An 18,976-nucleotide genomic window follows, 5' to 3' on the forward strand; every position below is an offset into this window, starting at 1 on the left:
TTGCATAGTGGTTAAAACTTTGGCAATAAGACTCCCTGGTTGCAAATAGTAGTGTTCATTTAAATCCCATATTACCTTGGGCAATTTATTTATTCTTTCCACAGGTTGGTTTTCCTATATGTAAGGTGGGTATAATAGTACCTGCCATTAGGGTGAGGGTTTAATGCAAACTTCTTAAACAGTAAGCTGAACACTGAGGAGTGATAGATATGAGTTACTATACACCATAAGTATAGACAGCATTTAGAAAAGTTGGACTTAATCCATTAGGAACTTGGATAAACTCCATTTTCTCTGGGATAAAAGGAAGGGAATTATTTCCATTTGAAAGAATGCTCCAATAATAAACCTGTGCTAAAAAAAAAAAAAAAAAAAAAATAGAACAAAGAACTCTATCACCAAAAGGCTACAATGAAGTCTAAGTGGAAAATCAGGGAACTTTTCTAACTGGGAGATTTGATTATTTTTCCCAAGTTTTGAGATTATTGAAGGGGGAAGTAAGAAGACTGCTAAGATAAACTGACAAACAGGGAAAATAACTTGGCAATAAATTCTCAAAGAAGAGTAGGAACCACTGATTTTAAATTTATTCCTCCAATGAGAATTTTAGCCAAACGGAAAGGATTGGTTCTGTTGCAGTAGATCTGGAAATTTATTTAGTAAGATCTTGAGTTCCACCATATTTGTTAAAATCTAGCCACTATACTCCCAGTGACTGGAAGTGGTAAAATGGTCAAATTCTGACTGTTATCTGAAAGAAAACGGTCTTGATCGTAGCTTAACATGATCAGGCGGGTGTCTTCTCAGGCCACAGAGAATCAATTTTTAATTGGATACCTAGAGTCCTGATTTCACAATCACCTTCTCCTTTTCCTTTTTCTACCTTTTCTTCAGGGTCCAGAGTCTGTTCTGCTTTAACACTTTGTGATCAAAGTTCCATCCTAAAGAGAATATGTGAGATTTTTCCACTCTTCCAAAAAGATCAGCTACAAAATAAACAAATGTCTTATTGCTAATATTGAGTGCCTCTTCTGGCAAATTCCTGATGCTTGAGTGTGGTAAAAATAAAAGACATTCTCCATGATAACAGTGAGGATTCAAAGGAGCAAAGGCAAGAGGGAATCATATCCTGCCACAATTTAAGAAATAAGTAGAAGAAGAAGTTCTCTAAAGTCATGTCCAACCCTGATATTTCCATAGTTCTATAATTCCTCCCACTATACAGAAAAAAAAAAAAAAATAGTCTTGTTTATGCTAAAACCAGGGCCTTCTGTTTAACCAGACAGTTTGCCTGGAAATAGTTGATAAATTTAAAAAATCAATGTTTCAATCAAATTTAAAAAGACTTTCAGGTGATCTATGAGTTTCAATAATAAAGAAATAGTGATAAAGAGAAAAGAAGAGAGAAAAAGGAGAAGAATTAAAGAAAAGGAAATGAATACTAAAATAAACACTGCCTATTCAAAGTACAGAGAACTAACCTTGCTGTATTTTAAGGTAATCTTTTTGTTTCACATAATTTAGGTATACCATTTGACACTATATCTTCTCTAAATTGTATTGCAGTGATTTTCTTAAAGGAAACAAAATCTTAATTTTTTCCATCTTAGATTGAATAATGCAGCGTAAAGGCTCAAAACATGAAATCTAATCCCATATGACCTCCAAGGTTTTTTTGATCTTTACTCCTCAAGATGCTAGGAGTTTATGAAATGCTAAACACGCAACCCAAATCTGCCATGACCAAGTTGATTTCAGATTTCCATTGTTACCAAGCTTGTGGAATAGGTGGATATGGGCTTCGATGAGTGGTTTATAATTTATCTGGTTGTCTTTCTGTGCTTAATCCGTCTGTGGGAGTGACGGCTTGACATAATCACTAGCTTCAAATAAGTAATTCCATTCACTATCAGTTTTTAATTTTATTTCCTCATTCCTTTATTGATGCAGTAAAATGCTAGTTAATCTGCAGAGCCCAGGCAAACCCAGTGTTGTCAGTATTAATTTCACACTACTGCATCTTCATGTTTGGTCCTATATCGTAATTAAACGAAATCATTATAAAGTTGAAATTAAGCTGCAAGTATAATCCTTGGTTTTAGTTTGCATGAGGCCAATAGATGATTCATAGCAGTCTTCATTAATTTCTTCACATAGCCAAGGTCTTTCTCTTTAGTAAAATATGCAGCACAGTATTTAGTCACATGCATTTCTTTGTTTCATATTTTGTCTATTTTATTTTGTAATGTGTGACATCCCCTAAAAAAATACCTATCTTCTAGGCAGATGGAAGTGATTCTTTTTTTTTTTTTTTTTTTTTTGAGATGGAGTCTCGCTCTGTCACCCAGGCTGGAGTGCAGTGGCCGGATCTCAGCTCACTGCAAGCTCCGCCTCCCGGGTTCACGCCATTCTCCTGGCTCAGCCTCCCGAGTAGCTGGGACTACAGGCGCCCGCCACCTCGCCCGGCTAGTTTTTTTTTGTATTTTTAGTAGAGACGGGGTTTCACCGTGTTAGCCAGGATGGTCTCGATCTCCTGACCTCGTGATCCACCCATCTCGGCCTCCCAAAGTGCTGGGATTACAGGCTTGAGCCACCGCGCCCGGCCGGAAGTGATTCTTATAACTTGATGAAGAAGACTTACATTTGCTAAAAGCAGTGGTTCTCCGAATGTAGTCCCAAGAGGAGTAGCATCAAAATCACATGAAGTCTTGGAAAATGCAGATTCTACCAAATCAGAAACTCTGGGGATTGAGCCCAGCAATCTGTGTTTTAAAAAACTTTCTGGCCAGGCGTGGTGACTCACGCCTGTAATCCCAGCACTTTGGGACGTGGAGGTGGGTGGATCACAAGGTCAGGAGATCCAGACAATCCTGGCTAACACGGTGTAACCCCGTCTCTACTAAAAATACAAAAAAATTAGCTGGGCGTGGTGGCACACACCTGTGGTCCCAGCTAGTCGGGAGGCGGAGGTAGGAGAATCACTTGAACCCGGGTGGCAGAGGTTGCAGTGAGCCAAGGTGGTGCCACTGCATTCCAGCCTTGGTGACAGAGCGAGAATCCATCCATCTCAAAAAAAACCCCAAAAAACAAAAAACAAAAGCAAAAAAGTAACAAGCTCTCTAAGTGTCTCTGATACATGCTTAAGTGTAAGAATGACTCTGTTGGAGTTTTTAAAGCATTTCACATGTTAAGCCTAGTTCCACCCTCCGGACTGCCTGCAGAGTGACATCATTAATCCCATTTCCTACACGAAGAAACTGAAGCTCAGAAAAGTTCAGGGACTTGCTTAATTTCACAAAAATGGCAATTGTAGAGGCAGGAATCAAACCCGGAATTCTCTACAGTGTTCCTTCTACCACATTAATATATTTCAAAAATATTTCATAGAAAATGTATTGCAGATACCTAGTATATACATTATTAAAAATCAGGTATTTCTTTTATTGAGATGAAGTTAAATGAGCATACAAAGCCACATCCACTTGCTCTACCCTCCATCCCCGATATATATACACATTCTCATCTACTCCCGTGGTGGACTCAACCATTTGTTAGTAAATTTTTCAAACTATAATAGGCAGACTCTACTTCAGATTCTGTCCACACTGGCAAATGCCTTGAATGTCATGCTAAAGAATGTAAGCTTTACCTGTAGTTGAGTGATTCCACCTTTCTGGGACATGGATCCTTTGTTATGGAGAGGACTGAAATTTTATAAAAGGTCCACCAATCCAAAAAGGGAAGCAAGCAGTGACTTTAGACAGGATGATGAATATCTCATTCAAATACATACTACAGCTCTTCAAATGTCTAGTGATTAATAATATATATATATTTACCTAAGAGTGCACTAAAAAAATAATTTTATGTCATCATGGATTTTTTCAAGCAACAAGTACTAAAAGTTAAACTACTAGCATGTAGTCACCTGCAGAATTTTCTCATGTTGAAAGGGAAATTCAGACTCAAAGTTTGACAATTCCTGTCGTTTAAATCTCTCTTCTTGGTTTTCTACAATCTATTCACCACCATCTCCTGCTGTCATCCAAATTCAGGACATAATTTGCCTTGACTATCAAAATAAATTGGGTGACCAAATAATTTATGGGACATTTTTGAGAGGGAAAGAGGGCATTAATAATTACACTGGATAGTTGCCGTAAGCCAAAGGAACTCTCAGCAAAGGGTAGGGGGATATGGTGATTCCAACAAGAACCACTCACTTCTCTCCCTCTAGCCTCTCTCTGTTCTTATACAGAATGCATAGAGTTTGTTTCGTTCATACATAACCCTAGTCATATTATTCCTCTGTTCAAAGCTCTCCTCATTCCCAGACACAGTAAAATTTAGGTGTCTTACTCGGCCACTTAAAATCCTGCAGTATTTCAATAATTTTATTTTAATCATTTTTTTTTCCAGTCAGGACCAGCTATGTAATTTTCCAGGCCCAGTGCAAAATGAAAATGCAGGGCTTCTTGCCAAAATATTATTTAGAATTTTAACATAGTGGCAACCGAGAAATAAATCAAGCACAAAACTCTGTAGAGCCACATAGGCCATGCTTCCATGAAACCTGGCCTGGCATCCAATCAAACCAGACCATCCACTGGCCCCTTTCATGTCTGGGCTTTCCCACCTTAGCCCAGGCCCTCCTAGATGCCTTTTCTCTAACAGCTTTCCTTTGAAACTCAACTTGTATGTTTTAAAGTCTTGCTTAGAAGCTATTTCATTCTCCATATACTCCATCTTGATTCTGCCAGCTCGAAATAATCATTTCTTCTTCCTTTGAAATCCCAGTTCTATTTCGTGTGCATGCTTCTCTTACGTCATGTTACATTTTTGACTATATTACTTTAATCATTATCGCCATCTATTTTCCAGTTCAGTTTAGTTATATAAACACAAAAAGAATTTCAAGAAAGTTTGCTGAAAGCTTTGGGAAATTTTTTTAAACTCACTTCCTTTCTAAATATGTAGAATATTATTTGTTGATATTTTTAATCCCAATTTTACCTTACATTTTTCAACAGTGCCTAAGGATATTGGTTCATCCGCATTCAGGGGAAATTCTTCCATTTATACTTCAGTAGATACACATGTTACCTAAAATTTTCTTTCTTCTTGTTTTCTATGGAGAAGGGAAATATTATTCACTAAGCACATATCAAACAAGTAATGGAGTACGAATGTTTATAAAATTGATCTAATTTACTGTTTGCAAAATGTATGTGTTAATATGTCCATATTATAAATGACAAAACTAAGACTCAAGGGGTAAAGCTACCTGCTCAAAATCACTTTGCCAGTGACAGTCGGGATTCAGAGCAGTATCTGCTTGTCTCCTGCACCTTCCACCATAAAATACTGCATTTCTCAGAGCAGCCTGTCAAATGATAGGTGGTGACAACCCATTCATTTAATCTTCAGTTTATGAATCGATGACAACAAACTGTTAGGGCCATTAAGTTAAGGGAATAGGAGACCATTGGCCTAACGCTGACTCTATTTTGAGTGCCTGTGTCACAAACCACAACCGAACTTAGGAGTATATTTTTATAACAAACAGCTTAGTTTCAGCCAATCGTAAACAGCTAAGCTTCAGCCAATCACAGGCAGCCAACCAAACACACCATGTCCAAATAAGGTAAACACCTGCCTGTGGGCAATCAGATGATTTCTCTCCTTCATGTCCATGTTGGGCCAATAAAAGCTGACTGTTCATGCTGCTGGGCAAAGCTCTCTGAGCCTCTTCTGCTTCTGAATGCTACTTGATTCATAATTTGTTATTTGCTCAAATAAATTCTGTTCTATTTGTCTGAAGCATTTCTTTTAACAGTGCCAAAGATTGGCATTTTCACAGGGACATCTATCTGACTGCATCTTTTCCTTACATTTCGGGTAAAGAAACAAGGTATCCTCAGGATATGATCAGTACTGAGACCACTCTAGAAGATTGGGTGACCTGGCAGGGATTTTCAGGATACCCACAAAATTCTGACCTCCTCTCCCTTCTGAATATAAATGGATGAATTAAAACTTTATGCTGATCCCAGCAATGCTCTGTAGCCTCTAATATTTGTTGGCTAAAAGTGAATGAATGGGGATATTATAAAACTCCTGAGTGTCCACAGCTGACTCTAATGAGAAACACACCTCTGCTAACAACTCCAGATGGAAATAAACATTCAGATTCCACAGAGCTCCTCCACCACCCATGGCCAGCCTCCTTAGGCAAGGAAAGTTTCTCTGCGGAACTCCCAAATCCTGATTACAATATATCCTTAGTTGTTGGGTCCTTGGCGATGTAAAAGATCTTGCCTTTAGATCAGAATTCGTAATCCCGATTTTCCGAATAACTGCCCAGCCCCAAGAATTGCCCTCAGAATCAATACATTAGCATTTGCATTTCACAATTAAGAAATACCTGGAGCTCAGGAGACAGGCCAAGAAAAATTTTTCAATAGTTGTAAGAGGTTCACTTCAGGGTAATTACTCTGAGGGTCTGAGGTCCCGGAGAAATGGGAACAGGTCAAAACAATCAGAGGAAAAGTTATGCTATACTGACTAATTAGAAACCTCTGTTTCTAAAATGAGGCGGTCCTTGTGAGCTAAACAATGCCCCTGGGGTGAATGGGGCTTTTAACTCATACTTCAGAGACCTGCCACCTTCTCTTTAGATCCCAGGTTATCACAGAGCTTATCACTTATTTCTAAGGCAAATCACAAAGGCTCAGAAAAGTCAGTGAGAGACCATTTACTCTCTAATTCTAACACTGATCCATTCCCTAAGATTCAGCTCCGAAGTCAGATTTCTCTGAAGCATTCTCAGTTCACAAAGAAGAGATTGTAAAATGTTATAGGAGGAAAAAGCTGTGAATTTGGGAAATAGTTCAGATGTGGATCTACTTGCTGCTGACCTCAGGCACACAACTTAACTTCTCTTTGCCTCATATTTCTTCTATGGTGATTCTCAGGCAATCAGACTTGTATGTGGTGGGTGTCTGGTTAATGAAAGTTGGCTTTCTTCTCCTCATTGTGTCCCCATCATAACCAGTACCAACACTATAACACATCTTGGACTTTGCCTTAGAGTAGGTTTGATATACATGACTTGTCTCCTCCTTTATGGTGTAAACTACTTTTCAAGAAGGGCATATGTATACCCCTGTGGGCCCAGTGTACCTTCCACAGCATATGTTCAGTGCATGCTCACAGCAAGGAATTAAATTAATTTTTATTTATAGGAAAAGAGTGAACTTTGCTTCAAAAGGCAAAGTAAATGATAATTAATGTAGACATTTCTCCAAACAAGATGCGCAAATGGCCAATAGGTATATGCGAATATGTTCAACATCACTTATCATCAGGGAAATACTAATCAAAACCACAATGAGATATTATTTTACACCTGTTAGGATGCCCATAATTAAACAAAAAAGGAGAAAATAACAGTGTTGGTGAAGACATGGAAAAGTTGGAACTTTTGTGCACTGTTGTGGTAAAGTGGTATAACTTCTATGTAAAATAACATGGAGGTTCCAGAAAAAATTAAAAATAGAACTACCATGTGATCCACCAATCCCACTTCTGGATATGTATGCAAATGAATTGCAAACAAGATCTCAAAAAGGCATTTGCACCCACATAATTATTTCAGCGTTATTCACAATAGCCAAGAGGTGGAAGCAACCTAATATCTATCAGTTGATGAGCGAATAAAGAAAATGTGGTATATACACCTATGGAATATTACTCAGCCTTAAAAAATATGGATATTCTGCAATATGTGATAACATGGATGAAACCTGAGAGCAGTATGTTAAGTGAAATTAAGCCAGGCACAGAAGGACAAATAGTACCCAATGATTCCATTTCTATGAAGTATCTAAAGTAGTCAACCTCATAGAAGCAAAAAGGAGATTGATGGTGTTGGAGGCTCAGAGAGGAAATGGAGACTTGCTGTTCAATGAATATAGAGTTTCAAGCACGCAAGAGGAAAGAGTTCCAGAGATCTGCCATACAATATAGTGCATACAGTTAACAACACTGTGCTGTGCGTGCGAAAATGTCTTAAGTGGGTAGAGTTCATGTTATATGGTTTTACTACCATGAAAATAATAATCATTAATAATCTTTTTCTAATCCTGATTCCTTGTCAATCTTCTTACATTGATTATTTTCTTAAAAAATATATATTGGAGGGGGGCCAAGATGGCCGATTAGAAGCAGCTATGGTCTGCTGCACTCAAGGAGAGGAACAAAAGAGGCTAGTGAATACAGCACCTTCAACTGAAATATCCAAGTAGTCACACTGGAACTGATCAGGGAAACAACTCAAACCACGGAAAATGAAGAAAAGCACGGTGGGGCTATGGCCCATCCTGGAGCAACATGGAGCCAAGGGAACTTCCACACCCAGCCAAGGAAAGCGGTGAGCGACTGTGAAACCCTGGGAAACCACACTTCTCTCACAGATTTTTACAACCCGTGGATCAGGAGATCCCCTTGTGAGTCCACACCATCAGAGCATTGGGTGGGATACACAGAGCTGTGTGGAGTTTCAGCAGAGCAGATGCTCAGGCACACACAGAGACCCAGGAGTTTTATGTACTCCAGCCCCTAGATGCGCAACAAACGTGTCTGCAACTCAGACAAGGCGAGAGGTCTGCACATACCCCTAGGAAGTGGGCAGAATCCAGAGAGCTGATCAGCCTTGTTCTGTTGGCCCCACTTCCAGGGCACCTCACAAGATAAGACCCACTGGCTTGGAATTCCAGCCAACCACTGGCAATAGGGTGGAGCCTGCCTGAGACTGAATGGAACCCCCAGGAGAATGGGTATGCACCATCTATGCTGTTTGATTGACTCAGCCGCTCCAGCCTGCAGGCTTTTGAGAGTCCAAATGGTCCAAATGAGGAAGGGTTCCCCAGCAGCTCAACACAGTGACTTAGCCAGATCATAGCCAGACTGCTTCTCTAAGTAGGACCCAGATCCATTCCTTCTCACTGAGTGGTTCCTCCCAGCCAGACCCACTGGCAGGTATTATTATGGACAGAGCTTTGATCTCTCACTGGAACAAAGTGCTGGGGGTTGGGGAGGGCCGCCACCTGGGTTGGTTGGATGACTTAGTCATTCCAGCCTGATGGCTTTGGAAAGTCCAAGCTGACAGGTACAGAGACCATTCCTTATCACAATATAGCTGTTTTTGTCAAGGCATGGCCAGACTGCTTTACGAAATCTCCTCTTCTTCAGAGGGTGGGTCCTCCCAGCCAGGGACTCCAGTCACCCTTGCCACTGTTCTTTGAGGGGACACAGCTCCAATTTCTCCCTGGGATGGAGTGCCTCAGGGGTGGTGCAGGTGGTCACCTTTGCTGTTCTGGCTCCTCAGCTGGTCCAGCCTGGGGGCCTTGGAGAGCCCAGATCAATCAGGGGCTGAAGGGGTCCCCAGCATAGCACAGCTGCTCTACCAAAAAGCAGCCAGACTGCTTCTTTAGGAAGGACCCTGATTACATTCCTCCTGACTGAATGGACCTCCCAAATGGAGTCTCCAACCACTTCTTAAAGGTGCATTCCAGCTGGCAATGGGTCAGTATTCCCTGGGACGGAACTTCCAGAAGAAAGGGCAGGCTGCCATCCCTGCTGTTTTACAGCCTTCATTGGTGATACCTCCAGGTATGGGAAGAACTGAGGCAACTATGGTCTGGAGCAGACCCCCAGGAAACCACAGCAACCCCATGGAAGAGTGGCCAGATTGTTAAAAGAAAACAAAACAAACAGAAAACAACAACAACACAGAAAAACCATGAAAACCTCATCCAAAGATCAGCAGCCTCAAAGACTGAAGGTAGATAAGCCCACAAAAATGATAAAGAATCAATGTAAAAACAGTGAAAACTCAAACAGCCAGAGTTCCCCTTTTCCACCAAATGACTGCAACACCTCTCCAGGAAGGGCTCAGAATTGGGCTGAGGTTGAAATGGCTGAAATGACAGACATAGAATTCAGAAGATGGGTAATAACAAACCTCACTGAGCTAAAGGAGCATGTTATAACCTAATGCACAGAAGTTAAGAATCATGATAAAACAATACAGAAGGTGACAGCCAAAAGAGCCAGTTTAGAGAGAGACATAACCAACCTGTGTAAAAACACACTACAAGAACTTCACAATGCATTCACAAGGATTAATAGCAAATAGACCAAGGAGAGGAACGAATATAAGAGCTGGAAGACTGGCTTTCTGAATGATGACAGGCAGACAAGAATAGAGAAAAAAGAATGAAAAGGAATGAAGAAAACCTCCAAGAAACATGAGATTATCTAAAGAGACCAAATCTGTGATTGGGGTACCTGAAAGTGGAGGGGGAAGAATGGAAACATATTTGAAAACATAATTCAGGATATCATCCAGGAGAACTTCCCCAACTTAGCAAGACAGGCTAAGATTCAAATTCAGGAAATGCAGAGAGTATTTGTAAGATACTCCACAAGAAGATCATCCCCAAGGCACATAATCGTCAGATTCTCCAAGGTCAAAAAAAAAAAAGAAAATCTTAAGGGCAGTCAGAGAGAAAGGCCAAGTCAGCTACAAAGCGAAGCCCATCAGGCTAATAGCAGGCCTCTCAGGGGAAACCCTACAAGTCAGAAGAGACTGGGGGCCAATATTCAATATTCTTAAAGAAAATAATTTTCAACCCAGAATTTCATATTTGGCCAAACTAAGCTTCATAAATGAAGGAGAAATAAGATTCTTTTCAGACAAGCAAATACTGAGGGAATTTGTTACCACCAGACCTGCCTTGCAAAAGTTCCTGAAGGAAGCACTAAATATAGAAGGGAAAAACCATTACCAGCCACTACAAAACACACTGAAATACACAGACCAGAGACACTATGAAGCAACCACATAAACAAGCCTGAAAATAACCCACAAGCATGACGATGATAGAATTAAATCCACATGTAACAATACTATATTTAAATGTAAATGGGCTAAGTGCCCACAATTAAAAGACACAGAATGGTAAGCTGGATAGAGTCATGACCCATTGGTATGCTGTCTTGAAGAGACCCATCTCACATGCAAAGACACACATAGACCAAATATAAACGGATGGAGGGAAAATTACCAAGCAAATGGAAAACAGAAAAAAGCAGGAGTTGCAATTCTAGTTTCTGACAAAACAGACTTTGAACCAACAAAGATCAAAAAAGACAAAGAAGGGCATTACAAAATGGTAAAGGGTTCAATTCAACAAGAAGAGCTAACTATCCTAAATATATATTCACCCAATATAGAAGCACCCAGATTGATAAAGTAAGTTCTTAGAGAACTTCAAAGAGACTTAGACTCCCACACAATGATAGTGGGAGACTTTAACACCCCAATGACAATATTAGATTGAGGAGACAGAAAATTAACAAAGATATTCAGGACCTGAATTCTGCTCTGAATCAAGTGGACTCTGGATCAAGTAGACAAAACTCTCCACCCTGAAACAACAGAATATACATTCTTCTCCTTGTTACATGGCACTCACTCTAAAATTGATTACACAATCAGAAATAAAGTAAAACACTTCTCACAAATGCAAAAGAACTGAAATCATAACAGTCTCTCAGATCACAGTGCAACCAAACTAGAACTCAAGATTAAGAAATTCACTCAAACCCACACCAGGACATGGAAATTGAGCAATCTGCTCCTGAATGACTCTTGAGTAAATATCAAAATTAAGGCAGAAATCAAGATGTTATTTGAAACTAATAAGATCAAAGAGACAATGTACCAGAATCTCCAGAATGCAGCTAAAGCAGTGCTAAGAGAAAAATTTATAGCACTAAATGCCCACATCAAAAAACTAGAAAGATCTCAAGTTAACAACCTAACATCACAACTAAAACAACTAGAAAACCAAGAGCAAACAAATCCCAAAGCTAGGAGAAGACAAGAAATGATCCAAATCAGAGCTAAACTGAAGGAGATTTAGACATAAGAAAAAAAAATTCAAAAGATCAACAAATCCAGAAGCTGGCTTTTTGAAAAAATGAATAAAATAGATAGGCCACTAGCTAGACAAATAAGTAAGAAAAGAGAGAAGATTCAAGTAAACACAATCAGAAATGATAACAAGGATATCACCACTGACCCCACAGAAATATAAGCAACCATCGGAGAACACTATAGATACCTCTATGCACATAAACTAGACAATCTAGAAGAAATGGACACATACATTCTCCCAAGACTGAACCAGAGGAAACTGAATCCCTGAATAGGCCAATTAAGTTCTGAAATTGAGGCAGTTAATAAATAGCCTACAAACTAACAACAACAACAACAACAAAAAAAAAACCCAGGACAGACAAGGCAGATTCACAACTGAATTCTACTAGAGGTACAAAAAAGAGAAAGAAGAGTTGATGTCATTCCTACTGAAATTATTCCAAAAAATTGAAAAGGAAGGAATCCTTCCCAACTCATTCTATGAGGCCAGCATCACCCTGATACCGAAACCTGGCAGACATACAACAGAAAAAGAAAACTTCAGGCCAATATCCTTGATGAAGATCAACACAAAAATCCTCAACAAAATATTGGCAAACTAAATCCAGCAGCACATCAAAAAGCTTATTCACCACGATCAAGTAGGCTTCATCCCCAAGATGCAAAGTTGGTTCAACATACACAAATCAATAAATGTGATTCATCACATAAACAGAACTAAAGACAAAAACCACATGATTATCTCAATAGATTCAGAAAAGGCCTTCAATAAAATCCAATATCCCTTCATGTTAAAAACTCTAAGTAAACTAGGTATTGAAGGAATATACTTCAAAATAATAAGAGCCGTGTATGACAAACCCACAACCAGTATCATACTGAATAGGCAAAAGCTGGAAGCATTTCCCTTGAAAACCAGCACAAGACAAGGAAGCCTTCTGTCACCACTGTTATTCAACATAGTATTGGAAGTTCTAGTCAGGGCAATTAGGCAGAAGAAAGAAATAAAGCATATTCAAATAGGAAGAGAGGAAGTCAAACTATCTTTGTTTGCAGATGACATGATCCTGCATTTAGAAAACCCCATAGTTTCAGCCCAAAAGCTTCTTAAGCTAATAAACAACTTCAGCAAAGTCTCAGGATACTAAATCAATGTGCAAAAATCACCAGCATTCCTACATACAAATAACAGGCAAGCCGCGAGCCAAATCGTGAATGAACTCCCATTCACAATTGCCACAAAAAGAATAGAATACCTAGGGGTAGAGCTAACAAGGGAAGTGAAGGACCTCTTCAAGGAGAACTACAAACCACTGCTCAAAGAAATCAGAGATGACAAAAACAAATGGAAAAACATTCCATGCTCATGGATAGGAAGAATTAATATCATGAAAATGCCCATAGTGCCCAAAGCAATTTATAGATTCAATGCTAATCCCATTAAACTACCATTGACATTCTTTACAGAATTAGAAAAAAAAAACTCTTTTAAAATTCATATGGAACCAAAAAAGAGCCTGTATAGCCAAAACAATCCTAAGCAAAAAGAACACTGCTGCAGATATCACATTAGTTGACTTCAAATTATACTACAGGGCTAGAGTAACCAAAACAGCATGGTACTGGTACAAAAACAGACACATAGACAAATGGAACAGAATAGAGAACTCAGAAATAAGACTGCACACATACCAGCATCTTATCTTCAACAAACCTGACAAAAACAAGCAATGAGGAAAGGATTACCTATGTAATACATGGTGCTGGGATAACTGGCTAACCATATGCAGAAAATTGAAACTGGACCCCCTCCTCATACCATGTACAAAAATCAGCTTGGGATGTGTTAAAGGCCTAAATGTAAAACCCAAAACTATAAAAACCCTAGAAGAAAACCTATGCAATACCATTCAAGACACAGGCATGGGCAAAGATTTTATGATGAAGATGCCAAAAGCAATTGCAACAAAAGCAAAAATTGGCAAATGAAATCTAATTAAACTAAAGAACTTCTGCACAGTAAAAAACAAAAAACAAAAAACAAAACAAAAAAACCACACACTATCATCAGAGTAAACAGAAAACCTACAGAATGGGTGAAAATTTTTGCAATCTATCCATCTGACAAAGGTCTAATATCCAGTGTCTATAAGGAACACTTAAATTTAACAAGCAATAAACAAACAACCCCATTAAAAAGTGGGCAAAGGACATGAACAGACATTTCTCAAAAGAAGACATACATGCAGTCAACAAACATGAAAAAAAGCTCAACATCACTAATTATTAAAGAAATACAAATCAAAACCACAGTGAGATACCATCTCACACCAGTCAGATGACTATTATTTAAAAGTCAAAAACAACAGATGTTAGCAAGGTTGTGGAGAAAAAGGAACACTTTGACACAGTTGGTAAGAGTGTAAATTCGTTCAACCATTGTGGAAGACAATGTGACTATTCCTCAAAGACCTATGTGCAGAAATACCATTCAACCCAGCAATCGATTACTGGTTATATATCCAAAGGAATATAAATCATTCTATTATAAAGACACATGCACACATATATTCATTGCAGCACAATAGCAAAGACATGGAATAAACCTAAATGCCCATAAATGATAGACTGGATTAAAAAAAATGTGGTTTGTGTACACCATGGAACACTATGCAGCCATACACAGGAACAAGATCACGTCCTTTTCAGGGACATAGTTGGAGCTCGATGCCGTTATCCTTAACAAACTAACGCAGGAACAAAGAATCAAATACTGCATGTTCTCACTTATAAGTGGGAGCTGAATGATGAGAACACAGGGACACATGGAGGGTAACAACACACTCTGGGGCCTGTCAGAGGGTAGTGGGTAGGAGGATGGAGAGCATCCAGAAGAATAGCAAATGGATGCTGGGCCTAATAACTTGGTGATGGGATAATCTATGCAGCAAACTACCATGGCACACGTTTACCTTGTAACAAACCTGCACATCCTGCACAGGTACCCCTGAACTTAAAAGTTGAAAAAAAATCTTAAAGAAATAGAAGCTTTTTTTGTGCCTTGCTACTTTACTACCCTGGGACTAATGAAAATGAAAATGTAGGCTTCTGTGATCCAACTTGCCTCGAGAACAGTGGTTCTTAACCTGAGCACCACAACAATCCAACTTGGTGATGTACAGAAAGTAAAACCATACAGCTGAGTAGGGGAGAACCCAAGCTAAGAAGGCAAACCCCAATTTCATCTCGTAATGGCTATTTTCCTTTGAGCAAATTCCTAGGCTTTGGGGCCCCTGATTTACTCAGATGAAAAATAAAAATAATAACAATGCTTCTCTCATAGCACTATTATAACAATTAAACGAGATCATAAACACAAAGCACCTAACTCAGCCAATATAACTCTTACTGTTAATTTGTACTCAAAATCAGTAAAGAACCCAGGTTGCAAGTATGTGTGTGTGTATGTGTGTGTGCACTCATATATAATCGATTTATTTTAGACATATTATCCCTATGGCACCATGAGTGTTACTTTTCTGCTATGGTACAAATAACTACTTCATAATTCATTCATTTTGTCGAGTTTAATTTTTTTCAAAGTGGGCCACTTTTCTCTAAGCTTGTCATCTACAAATTATGGATGCTTTTAAGACAGATTACACGTTTTTTTCTATTCTTATCTCTCTCGTCATCTGCACTCCAATGTGTAGTAGAATAGATTGTCTATTTAGACTTTCTGTAAAATCTTTTCAAATGAATAAATAACTACACATTTAAATTTTGAAAAAAAATGTAATGAAAATTTTTTTATCAAAAGATAAAATGTGTTCATTTTTCTCCAAATATTTTAAGTTGAGCATACCTTAACTGAAATATCTACGTCACATTTTCCTTCTTGGGGAGCAATTATGAGAGAGTTTCTATTTCATAAAATTGTTTAACAGTCGGGAAGATGCTAAAGAACTGACAGCTCATTTATTATGATTTCTTATTTTGTAAAATAGGAAACTAAAATCCAAATTGACCTAGAGAGTTGGCTTACCAAAGACTCAATTCATAGTCTTCAGGTTTCTGTACCAGGCTGCATTTAATCAAAATCTCTTGCTAGACACAGCTGAGACCATGGTTAATCTAACAGCTTCTAATGGATTTAAGAGTATTTGTGTTTATCGGGAAAGAAGTACATTAGCATTCACTTCATCACACCCTCTCAAAAATCTCTTCCCCTCCTTTCAAAAGTACACACACACACACACACACACACACACACTCAGCCAAGAGCCGCTTGTAAAATCCATCCGGCCACCAGGGGGCCACCAAGAGAATGAAAAACCAGAATAAACTCCTGCCTAAGATATCCCCCTTATTTTGTCAAGAAAACAATTGTGTGGATTACTAGAATATAAAAAATATTGTCTTTCAGAAACTGGAATCTTAGTTTAAATGACAGTACTATAGCTGCGTAAAGTCATTCTGCCGGTAAAATGTAGTGTAGCCCACGAATTTAGATTCAATACATTCCCATTCACTAACTGAATTCAAATTGTAATTTTCTTTCAACAGTAACTGGATAGTCTATAATTTTAAGAAATTATTATTCATTTTTATTAGATAAATTGTATTGGGGATAGTTTTTAAAAAGTCCTCAGCTTTTAGAAATATATTTTAACTATGTATTTATTTATAGGTTTGTGGCCTAGGAGCAATAAGCTATACCATATAGTCTAGGTATGTAGTAGCTAGATCATGTAGGTTTGTGTAAGTGCACTCTGTGATGTTCACTCAATGATGAAATCACCTAACAACACATTTCTTAGAACACATCCTTGTCATTAACATATCACCTTATGACTGCATTATAAGAATTTGGGGACATTAAAAATTATATACAAATGAGTGTGTGTACGCATAGCTACACTTATTTCCCCCGAAGTAGAATATTGTCATGTTGGACCACTTCTGAAATAGGTGCTTTACATGCAAACTACAGGCAGATTCCTTCTTTCCTCCAAGTGTATCTATGCCTTAAGGACTTAAGAGTAGTGATTGTCAAGCAGCATCCTGCCTCTGGGGGTTATATGGCAATGTTTGTCAACATATTTGGTTGGTACATCTTGGAAGGGAGGTGCTGTTGGCATCTAGTGGGTAGAGGCCAGGGATACTGCTAAACAATGTACAGCACAACCTCCAAACACAGAATTATCCTGCTCAAATTATCAGTAGTACCAACGTTGAGGAACCCTGTCTCAGAGTCACATTATTTTAGATCTGGAAGGAGCCTTAGTTCCATACAATACCTTCATACTTGAGATCAGAAGGCAAGAAAGGTTTCTTTTTTTTTTTTTTTTCTCAATAACTATAGAGTCAAATGTTCTCTGATACTGAATTAGGCCCAAGTCCCTGAAAATCCTGTTAAAAATAGCTCAAGGTAAATGTGTTTTTCTCAGATTTATATTTTGTAGTACATAGTGCTCTCAACTGAGAAGATTCCAAACTCAAAGATACCAGTGTGGTTAATTTTGGCCTCTCCCTTGTACAAAGTAAGTGCTCAGGAAAGCTGTTGAATCAAATCCAAATTTTAGTACTCACTACAATAAGCAACTTGATTTTTTCCCCCAACAATTTGGATCAAAATTCATTGTCCAAGTTTGATATGTTGAAAGAGATTGTTTTGGGGAGAAGATTTATGAATATCCATGGTCATCTTTAAACATGGGAAATCAATTTAAAGATCAATTTTCAGCACTTTTAATTGGCTTCTGCCAGTATCATTCAAATCACACGGAGTCTCCACAGAATTATGGAGTGAGATGGAGATAGCAAGGCTAACCTACATTAGGTAATGTTAGAGAAATAACATAAACATATCTAAACATACCAACATGATAACATAACAAGGACATATAATTTCAATATATCAGTGATTTATATAGGCACTTTAAATGGTCTTGAAATAGAAAATCAAGCCCAAAACATCCCCAGTAGATTTATGAATCTGAGCACAGAAGCTCTTAACAACTATCAACATCACAAAAACAGAGGTGACCGGCCATTACATGCCCCTTGTCAGAGGAACACATCACTACCTTTGTATTTCTCCCCATCACCCGAAAAAGAGACTGGAGCATTATCAAGATATGCAACTACCAATTTACAAGAAACCCAGACTACGGGACATTCTGTGGATCAAATGACCTATGTTCTACCACTAAAAAATTGCAAAAAAGTTTGCAAAAGAAATGAAGATGAGGATGGATGTTTAGATGAAAGAGACTTAAATGACACATGAATCAAAAGCAGAGCCAGGCACAGTAGCTCAAGCCTGTAATCCCAGTGACTCAGAAGACTGAGGTGGGAGGATCACTTGAGGCCAGGAGTTCGAGACCAGCTTGGGCAACAGAGCAAGAACCACCCCCCACCCCATACTCTAAAATAAATAAGTGAAAGCAGGCAAAACTGAACTTCAATGTTTAAGGGTGCACATTTGGGTGATAAAACTGTGAAAAAAGAAAGAAAATTATTAAAGTACAAAATAATAATGTCTTTTAGGAAGGAAAAAGAGCGCCTTGATTGAGATGGGATACCTAAAGGATTGCTTGGTTCACGATCAAAAGTCTGTGTCTTCATCAGAGAGATATAGGCGTTTAATAATCCACTAAGCTCACACTTGCTTTTTGCAGTTTCCTGTATATTTTATAATAAATAATACTTTAAATTTTACAATAAACATTTTATTAAAATTATACTTTATTATAGATAACTATTTTACAAAAACAAACAACTTAGAGTCTAACATTTACTCAGATATCCCAGGTGATCTCACAGACTCGAGGGAGTCACATACAAAAGTTCTGTGCAGTAACCACAGTGCCACAGAGTGGGCATTGCCCACCCAGATTGGCATGATACAAGCAGAGTTTGAGTTGAATGTTCTTAAACCATACTTTTAACACAAACTTTTTGCTC

At 38.4% G+C, this 18,976-nt stretch overlaps 1 protein-coding gene across 1 annotated transcript in view; it reads right to left on the minus strand.

The window, feature by feature from the left end:
• The window catches only part of LOC126930116 (cytochrome c oxidase subunit 7C, mitochondrial-like), a 496,597-nt gene extending 478,165 nt beyond the window's left edge, over positions 1 to 18,432 (minus strand). The window contains exon 1 of the mRNA XM_050746810.1: positions 18,420 to 18,432. The gene's annotated coding sequence lies outside the window, so the exon portion shown is untranslated. The remainder of the gene's footprint in view (positions 1 to 18,419) is intronic.
• Between the last annotated feature and the right edge of the window lie 544 nt (positions 18,433 to 18,976).

This window comes from Macaca thibetana, chromosome 11, assembly GCF_024542745.1.
Source record: "Macaca thibetana thibetana isolate TM-01 chromosome 11, ASM2454274v1, whole genome shotgun sequence".
Lineage (NCBI taxonomy): Eukaryota > Metazoa > Chordata > Mammalia > Primates > Cercopithecidae > Macaca > Macaca thibetana.